The 12,193-nt window shown below is 44.8% G+C and overlaps 1 protein-coding gene across 2 annotated transcripts in view; it reads left to right on the forward strand.

Moving 5' to 3' along the window:
• The window catches only part of NAB2 (NGFI-A binding protein 2), a 127,345-nt gene that overhangs the window by 64,325 nt on the left and 50,827 nt on the right, over positions 1-12,193 (forward strand). The window lies entirely within an intron of this gene.

Below are 12,193 nucleotides of genomic sequence, written 5' to 3' on the forward strand. Positions count from 1 at the left end.
AATATATGACACTACAACGCATGCAATTACAACGCATGCTTTTACAACGCAGTTATTACATCGCAACTACCATTACATTGCATAATTTTACAATGCATGCCATTACAACGCATTTTTTTAAAACTACCATTCCAACCTATTCCATTACAACGCATACCATTACAAAGCATAATATTTTTAGCGCAAACAGTAGGGTAAGTGTTGGATAGTGTAGGGGTAAAAATTACCAAGTGTTGGATAGTGTAGGGGTAAAAATTACTATTCCTACTCCAGTGAGTGCAACAGTAGGTAAAGTGTTGGATAGTATAGGGGTAAAAATTACTATTCCCATGTACCCCAAAACCCAAACCCACCCTAATACTAAACAAATCTCCATTACTTACCTTATAAAGCATTGTAATGGCATGCGTTGTAATGGTATGCTTTGTAGTGACATGTGTTGTAATGGCATGCAATGTAAAGGCATGCGATGTAAAGACATTTGCTTTGTAACAGTTGTGTTGTAAAGGTAGGTCATTTTAATGACTGCGTTGTAATGGATGTTTCCCCTCAAGGCCTTGAGGGGGCAATCCTTCAAGCTCTTTGGTGGTCGATGTGCAATGCCATGACAACCTCGAGCCCGATTGAGAGGAAGTTTCCAGTATCAGTCGTGGAGCCACTCCAGACTATCATCCTCACTGTCAAAGTCGCCCAGGAGTTTGGGTAAGTACTACAAATGGAAGAAGAGTAAGAGGGAGCATCGACATTCGAGGCATGGTTCTGTGGTTAAGCCTGTGCCAGGGCCATCTCGACGCCTCTCTCCGCTTCACCTCATATTTGGGCAATCTGTCCCCACTTTAGCGTCTACGGGCTATGCAGGCACAGGCGGGACCACTACTGGCTTTCCACCAGCGGGCTCACCCTGGTGCCAGTTGGGCCTCTTGGATGGATCCGAAGGGGCACTTGTCAAGCTACCTCGACATGGAGGCAGATCGGCGGCGTCTAACACGGATTCCAGTGCTGACTAGGGCAGACAACCCAGATCAGCGCCTGTACCCCATTCCTTTGGGCTAGGACTTATAGATGATTGGGAGGGGGCACTAGAAGCTGATCAATGCCAGCCCCTAGATTTCACCGAGGACACAGGGTGTGAGGATCAGGTGAACGCCAGTGGACTGGACACCTCCCCAGATACCTACTTGGTTTCTCCTCCTACCGTGGCTACAGAGGAGGGAGTCACAGTTGCTATGGTGGTGAGTAGGGCGGCGGATGTCCTAGACCTTCAGCTGCCCACTGTGGCTGTCAAGACGAATGTCTTGACGGAGGTACTTCAGCTTGGAGTCACCCCATCTGAATCGCTTCTACTATTTAACAAAGCCCTCATGGTTGTCCAGCTTGGGGCCGTTCCAAGCCCTGCAATGGGGCTCCTGTTAATAGATTGATTTTCCGCTGCTACTGTCCCGCTCCAATGGACCTCAGTTTCCTCACAACACACCCCACCCTTGAGAGCTTGATGGTCCAAGTCTCCACATTTAAAGTAAATCCGGGGCTAGACACCTCGGGGAAGAAGATGTTCTCTTCCGCCTGCCTGGTGTTGCAGTCAGTGAACACTTTGTGCCTTTTGTGCCAATACCTCCACTCGGTCTGGGACTCAGTTGAGCAGGTGATGCCTATGGTCTCTCAAGCAGTTGCTGATGGGAGAGACACAGCTAGGTTCGCCATATGCTTTGGGCTGGGTTCGACCGACTCGCTAGGCAGAACGGTTTCATTGTTGGCTTTTCAGCACCACGCCTGGCTGAGGATGACTGGCTTTTCTGGGTATGTTCAGGCCTCACTCACGGACATTCCCTTTGAAGGCTCCTGTCTCTTTGCAGACAAGCTGGATGCAATGCTGGACCACTTCAAGGACTTCAAGGTTACGGCCAGGTCATTGGGCCTTTCCATGACCCCTCAACACCCCCAATCTGCCTTTAGCTCCTTTCGTGACCACAGAAGGGGCTTTCAACCACATCTGTACCCGCCTGACCACAGAGGTGTACCAATCTAACCACAGCGGTGTGCTAGTTTCAAAGCCTCTGCATGGCTGAGGACTCTGTACTCACAGACCTCCCGGTCGGGCAGCCAGCGGTCTGGCCAGCCCACCACCTCCCGGCAGCCGCAGCATCCTAGCCCTTATAGTATGCCCCCTTATCAGCATGGGCACCAATTGGGCAGCAGAATCTGCCATCACATGTACCAATGGATGTCTATCACATTGGACCAATGGGTTTTGAAGATTGTCCAGAGGGGCTACTTCCTCACCTTCTACACTAACCCTCCACCCATGCCACCTGCTTGCGACAGGCTGGCGGAGGACCATCTTTTTTTTGCTGATGCCAGAAGTAGGTTGTGGTTGTTATTCCTGCTACTTTCTGGTGCCCAAGAAAAATGGAGGCCTTCGTCCTATCCTAGACCTGCGCTCTCTCAATTTTTTCCTCAAGAAGGAGAAGTTCAAAATGTTCATGCTCGCTTAAGTCTTGTCTGCCCTGGAACTGGGAAACTGGATGGTAGCGTTGGACTTGCAGGACGCATATTTCCACATTCCCATCCTGCCTGCCCACAAGCGTTACCTGCAGTTCACGGTGGGCCCCAAGGACTTTTAAGTTTACTAAAAGTGCTTCCTTTTGGCCTCATCAGTACCACTCGAGTGTGATGGCGGTGGTTGCAGATCATCTGCGGAGATTAGGGGTGCCAGTCTTCCCCTATCTTGACGACTGTCTGTTGAAGGTGGGCTCGCAACAGGCTGTTATTTCTCACCATCAGCATATTGCTGACCTCTTGCATTCACTGGGGTTCACTATCAACGTGCAGAAGTGCCATCTGACTCCCTGTCAGACCCTCCTTTTTATCGGAGCTATTCTGGACACAGTGCAGTTTCTGGCCTGTCATCCTGAACAGCGAGTCCAGTATATTCAGGCCATGATACTGATATTTCAGCCTCAGTCCTGGATTTCGCTGAGACTGGCTCTGAGGCTGCCAGGCCTCATGGCCTCCTGCTTGTGACACTTGCCCACTGGCATACGTGGTCTCTGCAGTGGGACCTGGAGTTTCAGTGGGCGCAGCATCAGGGAAATCTCTCCAACATGGTCTAGATCGTGGAGGGAGCTGCACAACATCTGCAGTGATGGTTAACAAACCACAATTGGGTCAGCGTCAGACCCTTCTCCTTTGCCCAACCAGATCTGATCGTAGTGACAGATGTATCACTCCTGGGAGGGGGCTGCCATCTGGTAGAGGTGGAGATCAGAGGAATCCAGACTCCACATCAACCTTCTGGAGCTTCGAGTAATCCAGCTGGCATTAAAAGCCTTTCTACCCTCCATTGAGGGAAGGCTAGTGGAGGTGTTCACAGACAAAACCAACGCCATGTGGTATTGCAACAAGCAAGGTAGGGTAGGGTCGTGGACCCTTTGTCAAGTCTCTGGACATGGCTGAAACAGCATGGCATTTCCCTGGTGGTTCAACACCTACCGGGCTCTCTGAACACCAGGGCGGACGAACTCAGCCAAAGGTGCCTAGCAGATCACAATGGTGTCTCCATCCAGAGGTGGTGCAAGGTCTCTTTTAGCTCTGGGCAGCAGCTTGGTTAGATCTATTCGTCACTGTCAAGAACGCACAGTTCTGCATGCCGGAGTTTCCAAGGCGGCTCTCGCTCGGAGATGCTTTTTGTCTCAAGTAGAGCTCCGGCCTTCTGTATGCCTTTCAGCCCAAGCCACTCCTGCCCAGAGTTCTCAAGAAGATCAGGAACGACTGGGCCCAAGTCATCCTTGTGGCTCTGGACTGGGCTCGGAGAGTTTGGCATCCTAAGCTGTTGAGCATGGCCATCGGTCCTAAGATCAGGTTGCCCCTTTGGGGGGGATCTTCTTCTTCGCAGCAGGGGAGGGCTTTCCACCCAAACCTGTCAACCCTCCGCCTGTGTGGAGACTGAGCAGTGACAGTTGACAGCCTTTGACCTTGCTCCAAAATGCCTGCAATGTTATTCTGGCTGCTAGGTGTCCCTCCACCAAAACAGTATACACCTGCCATTGTGCGCAAGTTTGTGGCATGGTGTGCATACAAGCAGGTGGATCCCCTTTCCTTGTCTCTTTCTCAGGTTCTTCTCTTTATTCTGTCCCTTACACAGCATGGCTCTTCTCTGGGCACCTTCAAGAGTTATCTTTCTGCTATTTCAGACTTTCTGAGATTGACTGACCAGCCCCCCCCCCGTTCAGTTCCCCTATTGTGCATATGTTATTGAAAGGTTTACAACATATGTTTCCACTTTCTCCTTGGATCATGCCTCAGTGGGACCTTAATCTCATCTTGACATTCCTGATGTGCACTCCCTTTGAGCCCTTGAACAACTGTCCTCTCATGCTCCTTGATGTGCCCTTTGCCCACTCTGTCCTGCAGGACTTTTTGGTATTAAATGGTTTTACAGACCCACCTCCGGTGAGGTATTGCTTTGGTATCTATTCTGAGGTAAGGAATAGATACCAAAAGGAATCTGCAGCGAAAAGTCTCTATCAGATGGACAAGTTACTTACCTTCAGTAGCACCTTATCTAGTAGAGACTCTGTCTAGCTATAGATCCCTTACCGACCCACCCATCCATTCAGCTCTGCGAAAGGATTTATAGGGGCAGGGCATTCCTCTTTAGGGCCTTAGTTTTCCACACAAGTGGTCAGTGTTCTTCATGACTCCTCGCTCAAGGCGAGGAATGTCGCGAAAAGTAACTGACAGCACGCAGGGGTAGCGCCTATATAGGCACCATGCACATCACATCCAGCTTAGAGCCGATTCATGCCACTTACATGTGACAGCTTTACAAACTATATGAAACTGCAGATCACCCACAACCAAAATTTTCAATTCAACTTTACTAAGCCAATAAACAGGTTTTAAAAAAAAAACCAATACTACTATGCTGGAAAACACAAGTAACATTCATTCTTATCACGTTAAGAGAAATGCATACCTGTTAATCACACATTCTATAGCCTTAAAAACTTTAAACTTACTGTACACCCACACTGCTGCACAAAACAAAACAAAAACACAAGTTCTCGCAGAGGCGAGACCTATTGGCTTTTTCCAATGCTTGTTCTGAATTAGAGGAGGGTCGGAGACGTTCTTATGCCAGTAGGTATGTTGTTCCATAACCCAGGTAATCAGTCTGAGGGTGCCTTCTGTTTGTAATATATTGCACATTTTTTATATGCTGTATGGCATTTTCCTGGCTCCTGGTATGGTACTATTCAGTTGAGGTGGTTAGATTTGTTGGCTAGATGTGTGGGGGCTGCAGTTTCTGAGGTACTTGAAGGTGATGTCTGAATTTCTTAATCATGCTCTTGATGATTTGTGCTGTGGCCTGTAGACTGCCTTTGAATGGTGCCACTACGGTGTGGGGTATACCACTGAGCACACTACATCCAGATATAAAAGCACCATGGTTTCCATTTTAGCACTGAAGTCATTTTCAAGGAGGAAGGCTTATGCTTCTTAGGTTGAACTTGAGTAGTGCATGCGCTGCTCTGCGAGGCATGCTGTATTCGAGTATGTACTTGGAGCCCCGCCCACTCTCTGCCCATGTTTGTCGTTAGCTTGTGTCATTGTCCTTCGTAAATGCTGGCTTTTGATTCGTTAATAGGCTTGTTAGTCCCTCCTTAGTACCGCCTTGTCTTCATTTGTAACCTCCCATGAGGACTGCGCCTTTTACTTCTGTTGTCACAGGGTATGTCTTATTTAGTCTGTGAGCACTATTTTCTTTAAAGAGTTTCTCCTACTGCAGGCACAACATGCTTTCCTGCAACATGCAGCGCCAGGCACGCTTTCACTTTGCAAGCAGTCCAGAACAATGACGGCCGCTTCTTTGAAATGAAATAGGTCTTGCATTTACAAGAGTTTGAGCTAATAGCATTGTTAATGACAATGCCTTTGTTTTATGTGTTAATTATCAAAACAGATAAATAAAAGGCATTGTCATTTACAAAGCCAATAGCTTAAACTCTCGCAAATGCGAGACCGATTGCATTGCAGATGCTTGTTCTGTAGAGAGACGTGGTGCCATGCTGTTTTGGTTTTCCCTGCAGTGTGCTCTTTGAAGGGGAGGTCTGTGTTGAGGGTGAATCCAAGTGATTTTACATTGTCTGTCAGAGACTTTTACAATAATATACTTCTGCCTTTACAAATGTTAATGACCTTAACTTATAACAATCGAGTGCAGGATTGAATATGTTTTTAAAGTATATTTTAAAAATCGGCTTTTGATTCTGTAAAGCAGTAGGCTGAGATCTGGAAGTGTTGACTAGAGATTTGGATTGAAACCTGTGATTACAAGTCAGCAAATGCTATTTTTTGTTGAATTTATTTTAACTGTCAGAAATTATGTACTTGGCCCACATTTTTTAAAATGTTTATTTTTAGAAGTCACTTTAATTACTAAGCTATTTTAAGGAGGGGTAAACGTTCTCAGGATAGTTTAGAAATGTTTTTATATTGTCAGATTATTTTTATGAAAGTGTGTAAACTGTTGGGTGATTTCAAGCTGGTTTGAAAGCTATTACCCAATTTTAAGAATGCGTGAAAGCATACGTGTACCATTAGTAAGATATTATAAAGCAACAGAGTATTTTGAAGAGTGAAAGGTCAGACTTTGTTTTAAGGAGGTGGAAAACTGTAAAATCGTCAGTTCTCTATTTATCTTCCAGTTCAGCACATAAACATGACAAGTGTTATTTCGCTTTCATTGATAACCCAACATTGTGTAATTGCATTGGTTTAATTATCAAATAATTACGGCCTCACCACAATGCAATTTCATTGACGTTTTAGTGCTGCATGATTTTATCACCGTGCCCCCACCCTAGAACGTACAGGGCTCGTCAGTATTCTCTGTAGGTGGCTCTTTAGGTCTCGCTGAGCCCCAGCGCTTGCGCTGGCTCGAAGAGACATTTTGTATGTGGGCTCCAAAAAGTGCTACCAGGCCAGCCTAGAGGTACAGTGCATGTGCGCGGGCGCGCGCGCCGCGCTTACTTTCACTTTTGCGACCACACGGCCGCTTTGATCGCCATCTGCCATTGTTCTCTCTTTAAGCCTTACTCGGCTTGCACTACCCCTCATTCCCTCCTCCTTTCTCCCCCCCCGCCCTTCTCGTCATACGCATGCACTCCCCCCCACTTGTTTTTTTTTTTTTTTGCCGCGAGGCCATTTTTTTAGGAAACACTTTTAGCAAGGACTGTGTGAAGTAAAGCGACACTCGGTCAAAATGATCAGTGAACCTTTACAGAGAACCTTTTCCCTTCATGACTCGCCACTATTGGCACATAACATGCTTTCGGAACAGATATTGCACTAAAATATTTAAGCTTTTCTACTTATTAACCTTTAAAGTGCATCGGTTCTGAGATGGGAGGACGCGAAAGACAAGCTCGCCCCGTAGCATGAATGACAGCTATTCTTCCATGCCATAGTGCAGTCGTCGAAAAGAAAAATACGCACTGATAATGCCATATGTCTTGCTTATAGCTGCAAGTGCTTCTTCAGTCATTGCTGACTCTAGGCACACAAAACGTCACCATAAATTTATTTGGACAGTGATCCATTAACTCTTCCATGCAGGGAGTCATTGTTGCATTTGCCGACTTACCTACACACAATCCACATACAAAACCACAACAAGCATATGTAACAAATTACATGAATACACGTTGAAAAATTAAAACATGCTGCTGCCTACATGGTATGCTTGTATAAAAAATACAACTAAAACTTGGGAGGGTACGGACGTGCAATGATACTGTATAAAGCGTACTATTGATTTCAAGTTCCAACATGGCCTCCAGGTTTGGAAGCAAAGACGTGGCCATCTTAGAATGATAAACAATGGTACATTATAGAGATGTTTATCTACAAAGATGGCTGACCAGATTCGAGTCAGCGACCATGTAGGATGCGGTGCAATGATGAAATTAGAAGCAAGCGAGGGTACATGAAAAACTGAAAGACTGTCCCACCAGCCATACATAGCACCTAAGTGCATTCATGTTCAGACAGAGGTGCACATGTGATAAGGCAAAATGCCATCATTTGTAGGGCAATACAGCAAAGGCTTAAGTGGCTGAGCATTGGTTCAATGCCGTCCCAGATGGAAGCAAAGTGAGGGTGACACTCGAACAGACCAGTGGCAGGAGAGGGCTGATCCAAAGCCCTTTTTGTATGTATTTATATGTATAGCTCTATTTGTATTTTTTATTATTAGAGCATGGCAGACAACTATACCTTTCAGGCGCTCACTTAGGGTGTAGCAAGAATTATCACAGTGCAAATCTTCTAAGGTTTTGTCAAAGGTGGTAATAAACATCATAACCCTTGCCTACTAAGGTAATTAATTAGATTTGATGTAACAAAATATCTGTTTACAGGATTTAACAGGGTGTAATAACAATACACTGTTAGGGTATACTTGCTTCAACAAATGCTTTCATAATAAATAAGTCAGGCCTAAACCTTTGTCAAAAATTTTCATAAGAAACGAGACAGAGCTTTAGCACCCGAAATAACTTTATAAAAATGAAACAAGCCTTTAGCCTGTAAATTTGTCACAATAAGCTGCTCAGGCCTTTTGTACTGTGCAAAAGCTGGCAAACATCAGACACACAGCTTTACAATTATAAATATGTACATTATTAATGTTGGGTAAAGGCCAAACAAGGAGTATTGTTTTGCAAATCTGTACTGTTTTGCTAATCTTCAACCCCAAGGGCTTGTCATAGGAGGTAAGCAACAAGAGTGTAATCACAATCCATCTTTAAAATGTATTGATTTTACGTCTGCTTTCCACAATAAATAGACCAGGACTACTTCCTATATCAAAACTTTTCATGATAAACAGATCAGACCTATGGCATCTAACCTCTCTTTTCCAAGTAAACCAATGAGGCCCACAACATTGATCACTGGCTTGTAACCGTAAACAACTCTGGACCACTTTACTGAGCACAGCCCAACTTAAGAGAAACTCTCAGACATACACTTATAAAATTACAAATACAATTATGCCAGTGGGGGCTAACCAACGCCTAAACAATTGTATGCTCTTCTAATGTGTGAGATTACATATAAAACAACTCCTGTATACAGCCAATAAATAGTGATAATCATCCACCAATGAACACCTATCGACTAACAAATGCTTTTTACAATTAATAAACTAGGCACACTGTTTTGTGTATTAACTTGTCACAATAAACAGATCAGACTTATGGTATCGGACATCATTTTCCCAGTGAAATGATGAGGCCTATAACCTTTACCATTGGGTTGGCAACATAATCAACTCTGGGCTACTCTATTGAGTATAAGCTTTCCTATAATGCAACTACCAGCCTTCGAGTCATAAAATTACAAATATAATACACAATTACAGTCAGTAAAACAAAATACATCCCAGCTAACAGGGCAGATGATTAGCAAAATGCAGATCTTCTATCCGGCAAAGGACACTTTCTTACCCACAATCCTTTTAACAAAACTTTGCGACATGGGCACATCCCTGAGACACTATTTTTTCTTTTCTTTTTTTAACGCAGAGTTATGTCCTTTACGAACGGCTTCGTTTTTCCTACATTCGGTGGATGTTTTCTTTTCACCTTTTTTCCTTCGATTTAGGTGATTTCCACAGAGCATACTTTGATTACTGCAACGGTTCCGCTTGGAGCATTGATTATATGCACTTTGGTTATTTTTTAGGATAATTCCCCTGATGAAGGGCTTTGTCCGAAATGCATTGGGATTTATTCAACCAAATGAAAAACAAATGTACATCTCTACGTGTGATTACTCAACACGATGAACATGATAAGAGAAAATGATCAAATAAAGAACTTTTTTTGCAAAAACCAAGATGATATGAAAGAAAATAATTATTGGATATAAATTACTAAGGAGTGCGTAGTGGGGACGGTGTTTCTTGTCTCAGACAACGCAGACTATATTTATTTGGATTCACGCCTCGGATCAGAGGATGGTACCCACCGGCACCCTCCACCTGGGTTACCACAATTAAAGAAACACTATTTGCACACCAGAGAGTGCCACAATTCTCATATTCAATTCTTCTAGGAGAAGTGTCATGCTAAGTACACCTCCTGCCACAGATGCCAGCTGAGTGACTGTGGCAGATGGTCCTCTCCATATCACAATAAAACCCTTTTAAGCCAAAGCTTGTGCTTTCGTGCAATATGTGGATGGCAGAAGATCAAACAAAAAACAACCATTAAAGTCTGCTATTCAGTCATACCCCAGCAAAAATATCCCTACTGCTCTGCTTTTACAGGCAAGCTGGGATGGGTGGGGAGCAAAAAAAAGCAAGGGTTGGGGGAAGCAGCACAGAAGGAAGAGAGCTAGGAAACATATGCACTCTAATGGTGTGCTAAATGAAAAAGAAACAAGCATTGGCATAGCCAATAGGTTTCGCCTTTGGGATCTTATAAGTGTTTAGCCATGCAACAGTTAATGTTGTTGCACCAAGGATATTGTGCTGCATAACTAAATACTTATAAGGTCCCAAAAGCGAGACCTATTGGCTATGCCAATGCTTGTTTTTCCTCTCTACTTAGTTCAGTGGTTGGTGCTGCCCTCTGCTCAGCATCTGACTGGCCTGTAGGGCAATGAGGCAGTGCCTGAATGGCTGGTCTGAAAGGTCATTGTGTGTGCTGCTTTTGGTGTGCTTTATGGTCTGCTGGCCGTTTTGAGGCCTTGCTGGTATGTGCTGTTGCTACGCGCTGTAATGAATACTGTAACGGGCTTGGAGCCCGCCCATTGCTTACCATTTGTTGGCTTTATTGCCAATCTTTTCAGCTGCCTCCTAATTGGCCACAATATATTTGCCTCACATCACTTACTCACACTGTGATTCAGGGTATTTTTCTTTTTACAATTTTTTCTCAGCCAGCATTTATTTTCTATTATTGACATTGTTCTATGTGACTTGTTTTATTCTGTCCTTCCTTTTACCAACACCTTTGAGTTACTTAATTTCTTTTGCAAATCGGCGCTTGCTTTTACCAGAACAAATAACTGGCGTGGACTACTAAAGGAGTCCGTGTGACTGCGTGTGTGTCACAGACTCTGGAAGCAGCTACCCTACTCCACTCCAATCTGCCACTCTCCACTCCAATCTACCCCACTCCACCCTAATCTACCCCACTCCACCCTAATCTACCCACTCCACCCCAATCTGCCCCACTCCACGCCTCTCCAATCACCTCAATCTACTCCACTCCACTCTACCCCACTTCACTCCACTCCAATCTATCCCACTCTACCCCATTCCACCTCTCTCCGATCTACCCCAGTCTACCCACTCCACACTAATCTACCCCATTCTACACCAGTCTACCCCACTCCAGTCTACCTTAATCTGCCGTACTCTATCCCACTTCAATCCACCCCACTCTACTCAACTCCACTCTCTCACAGTAAACCTAACTTCAATCTAGTCTACCCCACTTCAATCTACCCCAATGCACTTGCTCCACACTCCCCTCTCCACCCCACTCCACTCTGATAACTCCTAGCCAAGCTGAACTGCAGCCACACTGATGTACAACACAGCTAAAACACATTGCCTAAGCCAATAGCTCTTGCAGAGGCGACACCTATTGGCTTTGCCAATGATTGTTTACAGTTATTTTTTCTTATATTAAAACAAACATTGCCTGCAGCAAGCTCAAAACTATGCAGTCCTCCATACCTTGCAAAACACTTCCACAGCGTATCTTTACAAGTTCAGAACTGCCCCTATGTTGCAAACATGGGTATCTTTTCTAGCTATTAAATTCACTAAAGGGGACCGTTTTGATTTTGATGTCCGGGCCTATATTCTGTCTCAGTCCGACCCTGCCTCTGCCTCGTTCCTGTGATATTAATGCCTGGGTGGGTGTTTTCTTATCGCAGCTATAAGGAAGAAGAATGAGTCAGAGTGAGGCCTGCACGGCAGGAGTTGACTACAGGGAGAAACATCAACATCGTCAGTGTGCTTGGCAGAAAATATGTATTTAAATGTATCGGAGGGGCCTCGCAGGGATCACGCCATGTGCAGTTGTCCGCTATAGTTTGTTTGTACTCACTGTCACATACCTGCAATGTAACATGCTTCTGTTATAGCAAACAATTGTGGTCTGTTGGCAAAGAC

This window comes from Triturus cristatus, chromosome 4_2 (assembly GCF_964204655.1).
Source record: "Triturus cristatus chromosome 4_2, aTriCri1.1, whole genome shotgun sequence".
Classification (NCBI taxonomy): domain Eukaryota; kingdom Metazoa; phylum Chordata; class Amphibia; order Caudata; family Salamandridae; genus Triturus; species Triturus cristatus.